Source organism: Amborella trichopoda, chromosome 13 (genome assembly GCF_054954075.1).
Source record: "Amborella trichopoda isolate Santa Cruz 75 chromosome 13, AtrichopodaSantaCruz75HAP2 v2.0, whole genome shotgun sequence".
In the NCBI taxonomy this organism is placed as follows: domain Eukaryota; kingdom Viridiplantae; phylum Streptophyta; class Magnoliopsida; order Amborellales; family Amborellaceae; genus Amborella; species Amborella trichopoda.
The window spans coordinates 42,297,074-42,303,073 of NC_142348.1; the positions used below are offsets into that span (position 1 = coordinate 42,297,074).

The 6,000-nt window shown below is 34.2% G+C and overlaps 1 protein-coding gene across 23 annotated transcripts in view; it reads right to left on the reverse strand.

The window, feature by feature from the left end:
* Positions 1-4,300, reverse strand: part of LOC148779239 (RNA-binding KH domain-containing protein RCF3-like) — a 27,589-nt gene extending 23,289 nt beyond the window's left edge. For 5 of the 23 annotated variants that reach the window (XR_016047259.1, XR_016047260.1, XM_006852689.4 and 2 more), the window contains exon 1: positions 4,167-4,300. The gene's annotated coding sequence lies outside the window, so the exon portion shown is untranslated. Of the gene's footprint in view, positions 1-1,021; positions 1,152-1,240; positions 1,409-4,166 lie in introns of all 23 variants that reach the window. The other 18 variants (XM_088855386.1, XM_088855391.1, XM_088855398.1 and 15 more) reach the window with 7 other exon arrangements.
* Between the last annotated feature and the right edge of the window lie 1,700 nt (positions 4,301-6,000).

Here is a 6,000-nt window from a genome sequence, read left to right on the forward strand (position 1 = left end):
CTCGTTTTGCCGCCTAGGCTTGGGCGATGCGCCCAGGCCTTCTGAACCGCCTAGGAGCTGGGCGGTCTACTTTTTGAAACACTGTCAGCAATTGTCTACCACCTTCACTGTCGTTTTCCACCTTTGTTTAAGTTTCCCCATTCATGAGAGAACAATTCCAGAATCGGTAACTGTTTTAAGGGAGACTACCCAACAGTACGAGAAGCACCTAGAATCTCTATGCAAGTTCTTACCTTAGCTTTTTGAATTGGATTGGTATTAGCGTAAGCGGCTTTTGCACTTCAATGAGGCTAAGCTCCTTCATCCGATGAAACGAAAGCATTTACCACGACTCTTTCAAGCATCTTGGTTGTATAGACTTACCCAATGTCACCAAATGGGTTACAAAGATTCAACTTACCCCAGTTCCCAGGTGACTTGCTAATCCTGTGTAAGAGTTTCTCTATTGGAGAAGCTCTTCCCAACACTCCATTTGTCATATTTGCAACAAAGCAAATGAGATGACAGATCAATTAGCCAAGGAAGGAGTGGTCTCAGCACCCTGCGATTTGGGGATTCTATCACCCTAGACCTCTTTTCCTGTTATATCAATTGTATCTATTTTCGTGTCTTTCACCTGTCTTAGTACATGTCACCATTGTCTACACTCCTAGTTACCAAGTATATACTTTCTCTCGCAAAAACATTGGTTACTTGGGGGTAAAAAAGGTTCATGAGAAAAGGAAATTTTGAAGCACAATTTTCCATCAAAAGGGGATTCCATGAAACGAATTATGCAAATTACAATATGCCAAAGTCTCCAACACTTATCCATTTCAAATTCCAAGAATAATATCACAATATCAACATAAAATGCATAAAATCATGAATAATAATATTTCAATAACAATATAATCAAAATGATGATTATACTACATTACTTTTCACTACTTGAAGACTAGTATCAACATTTATAACTTAGTATTTATTGATAATGAATAAAATAGTATGACATATTCACAGCTCAAGGAGGGAGACATACCTCTACTCTGTTACTGTCTCCAGTTACAGGCCTTGATAAGTAAGTTCAGCAACAAACTGCATGGACTATCCAGCCATGGAAAAGCTCCCTTGCGTTTGAGCTCACCTAATCCCCAATATCTTACCTAAAACTGTTGTGAGGCACCCCCAAAAAAAAAAGCATTCTAAAACAAAGTTCAATGTGTTCATAGAACAAAAATGTGGCCAAAATAGAGCTCACCACTCCAAGCAAACCACCAATAGAGAAGGACCACCCTTGTATTGCCTTACATTGAGCCGTAAAGTTTAGCTTTTGGAAGTTACGTAGGGAGGTCTTTGAAAGCTCAACTGAGCTACAAAGCCCTCAAGTAAGCCATAGAAAACCTCCAGTAAAAGGCCAAACCTTATCCTGAAAAGGGCCACAAGTGATTTCAGACCCATTCTCCCATGACCCCCTTATATGCTTGTGATAATCTTCCATCCTTCTTCTCTATTAACAGCGAGTATATCCTAAATTTATTATTGACCAAAAAGATCTCGTATATCTTACTCGTCATACTTTCATCATATCTAATGAAAGGAACACAGCCTGGACAGTGCACTGCCACAACTAGACACATACCTAACCCTCAGAACTTCATAGTATCACCGATTCCTCGCCCAAAAAAAATAAATAAATAAGGTATTTCATCAAATATTCTAAATTAATTTCAGAAACTGCTCGTAAAATCTGTTCAGAAGCACTCAAGGGAAAAGGAAGAACTGAGGGCCTAAGGGCTTATTTCATAAAAAATGGTGAAAGGGGGGGCTCTATGTGTCATGCATTAGAGAAATTGGGTAGAGGATGAGCAATGTTTCTTTCCTTACTTTTTGGTAAGTCCTTTCAAAAGAATTAGTTTAGAAGGGTTAATTAAGGTTTAGGATGGAAAAGAAAAATTTAAGAGGTCATCCTCATTAAGAAGGAACAAAGAATAAACAAAGAAAGGGGTAACTCCTACAGCAAAGGATTGAGTATGAGTGTAGTATGAGTGTAAAGATACAGGCATCAGTCAAGATTCACAATTTTGACCAAAATTAATTTTAACCCCCATTCCCAGATCATTAAGTAGCACGACAGTAGAAACCACCTGAGAAACATTACTCACTACTTAAAGGCCAAAATCACACCAAAATTTGGTGTAAAAACATACATAGTGGGATCATATGAAGGAAGGGTTATTTATACCTAATACCTAACTGATTCGATGAGTTGTTTCTAATAGTTCACTCATGATAATGCTAGTTGAGGAGAGTAACTCCGGGATCCAAAAGAGTAAAATAATTTTTGTCCTTGTCTCAATTTCAATAGAATGCAACTGGATATAGTATGAACTAGCGATCAGAATGTATATGGATACAACCTATAACAGGTTCTCGAAAAACAAGTAATTTATGTAGGGCCTGTATACTTTTTTTAGGTTCACTAGGGTTCTTATTGGTTGGAACTTCCAGTTATCTTGGCAGGAATCTGATATCCTTATTTTCATCTCAGCAAATCCTTTTTTTTCTCCACAAGGGATTGTGATGTGTTACTATGGTATCGGAGGACTGTTCATTAGCTGCTATTTATGGTGCCCAATTATGTGGAATGTAGGTAGTCGTTATGATAGATTTTCTAACTAAACTTTCAAATTTCTAATATTGGATCGACTCTGATGTTTTCTGCACAACTTCAAAAAATGAAATTGTGGGAAAAGGTTTAAAAACTACGGTTTGGAAAAAAGAAACATGAGTACTGCTCAGCCACAACTCAAACCCAATGCAAAAGTTCAAACAAATCCTATATTAACAATCAAAAAAGAAAAAGCAAAAACAAAAAAATTCATTCCATTGTCCTAAATCCTGTCCACCATTCTATGCTAGCAGTATGCCTCCCCCCCAAAAAACAAAAACCTGACCTTAAACTACCTACTGCTTCCAATGTTCGAACTTCGTTCCATATTTTCAGTATACACGCAAATCAACAACCAGACAATATCGTATTTTTACGTGCAATAATTGCTGCATCAAACACATACATTGGATGGGTATGCATGCAAGTGTTCCTATCTGTCAATGTACACATTCATGTGCATATGTATGTATGTCGACAAGTAAAACATGTACAGGTGGATCCATTAAAAAGAAGGGAGAAAAAAAAAAGTTACACGTGTGTAGAAGCTTTTGTACTATCAGCAAAATTTAATTGTTACAAGGCCATTTAATTATTCTAATCCCATGTTCACGGTCCTAATTATCACCTTCTAAGATTATTCCTCTAGGAAAAGCTGGTATATCAATAGGAAGTCCCCTTGTTATTTAAACCATTACTGACAATTTTACAAGAGACTAAATAACTTCCATTGAGTGTATTAATAAAATAAAAATTTTGTTTCAACAAACATTCCCAGACTCATCCTAGGTTAGAGTATTTTCTTAAGTATCTTTTTTTTTAAAATTGTTAACTGAGTATTTTCTTAAGTATCATAAGACTTGATTGTTATTAATGTATACTAAGCAATAAGAAACAATGAATTCAAAGAACCAAATTAAAAGAGCCAAGTCAAACATTTCAAAACACCAATTATCCTCATTTTTTCCCTTTCTTTCCAATCACATACAAAATTCCTTTTTTCATGTAGTTTAACAAACAAAAGTAGCATATAGCATAAAACCAAAGTCAAGAGAAAGAAAATAAAGATAAAGAAGACAAAGTAAATACATTGGAAAATAAGGGTATCATTAAAATCAATAACATTAGAATGCTCAACAATCCAAAAAAACAAAAGAAAAAATATCCATCAGTAGCAACCCAAACTCACACCAACAAAAGGCTGTGTGCGATTTAATCGTATGCAAAAAGAAAACCATCATGATTTTTCAGTAGGGGCATTGTGTAACCCATGCAACCATTTAAGTTGCATCAAAAGCCCTAATTTCAAAACTAAACTGAAAAAGTGATGCACAAAATGCAGCTTCCATCCATGTAATCGATATACTGTACCAAGAGACTGGAAGAGGAAGAACATATAGAGAGAAAGAGAGCATAGATCGATAGGTAGAGAAGCTTAGCAATGACTGAGAGGAAGTTTACGAAATGAAATAAAAGAAAAGCTAGGAAGACGAAGAGTAGAAGAAAAGCTTCTTACCTTACCTTAGCAGTGAGTGAGAAAAGGTCGTGCAGTTGATTAGGGTTTTAAGTGGTACCAAAGGAGACAAGACAAGGTAGGGTTTCTTTTTTAAAGGAGCGGTGAATCCGCGAACCAGAAGGGCTGAATCTTCCATTTGTGCATCTATGAGACGATTTTATACTTCTAATTAATCAGCACAGTTGCAATGCTCCCGCGGTGTTATACTGTACATGACACCTTTTAGGCAAACAAAAAAAACTTGCTTGGGAGATTTGGTGTGATATTAAATTTTGGCCTTTCCTTAATAATCACCAAATTATTATTTTAAATAACAAATTAAATTTGACTTTTTCGTTTATCATCATCATCCGAACGCTACTACAATTATTTGAGGTCGGCTACATGAATCATGTTCATCCATTTTCCTCTATCAAGGACCACATCCTTAGTAAAACCGAAAGCCACTACATCTTTTTTCATTCGTTCTATCTATATTCTTTTATGGATCGCTTAGGTGATACACAAATCTTAGATATATGTCAAAACCTGAGTATGCAAATTCTAACATATGTAAAACTTGATTTTAGCAATACTTGGTTAGCTTCTAAAAAACCGAATACATGACAAATCCGTTGTCGAGGTATACTAACTTGAAAATAAAGTTTTAGAAATTTGTTGTTAAACCAGCTACGGTAGTATAAGTCCAATAGAAATGATTTCTTACAAATAAGATATCCATAATATAATAAAGAAATTAGACAATTCAAATCTTATTTTGACACTCATAATATCATAAACAAAATTAAATAATAATAATAATGCACCAATAATTATATAATAATATCAAAATTATAACAACTGTATAATAATATAATATCATTTTATTATCATTAATATAATATTATGACAAATTAATAAATATCATAATAAAAAATATTATAATATTATTATTTTTTGGTTTTATTTTTTAAAAATTAGACCCTACCGATCTGGCTAATTCTCCAATCATAACCATTGATCTATCGATCCGACCCGATTTTTCAAATGGATGATAATCAACTTTTAAAAGCCATGTATACAATTATTAATTACCATATAATAGTATACATAGTGACTAACAAAGTTCAAATGCGGTATTACACAAGATATATGATCAAACAACGTTCAAATGCGATATTACATAAGATATATGATCATTTTATGAAGTGAATGACCATGAATATTTTCAATACACGGGTTTAAGGCGGTTTTAGTCCTCAACTGCTTCCAATCTCAATATCAAATCTCTCCCTTACAGGCTAACCCATTCAACTGGTGACCATCCTATTTTTCAATTTGACCCATGTACCTTTTGTAACAACAAAAAGAAAAGGGCAAGCTTTCTATGCTTCCCCTACAACATAAAACTTATATACTTCCCCTCATCCAACCGTACATTCTGAATGGAGGGCCAAGATTGTCCTGATCACAATTGCACGTCTCTACACTATTTTATTTTTACTATTTGTTATATAAAACATTTGGAAAAAGTTTATATAACGATGCTACCTTATAATGTAGAACTACGGATGCCACTCAAAAATCCTTCGAAAAAGGTAGTTTTAATGTTGAAAGACCTTTTGATTGATCTCTCTACATCGAGATGTATGACTATAAAAAGTAAAAAAGATTTTCATAGGTTTATAGATCTACTTGATTTTAAGCATTTTTTAAATTTAAATTTTTATAATTAGATATCAAAATAGATTTTGAGATAATCCTAAAAACATTTTACATCAAAATTATATACCATGATAAAATTTGAAGGTGCACCTTAACTGTACACCTACGGATGCATCCTAATGCAAACTGC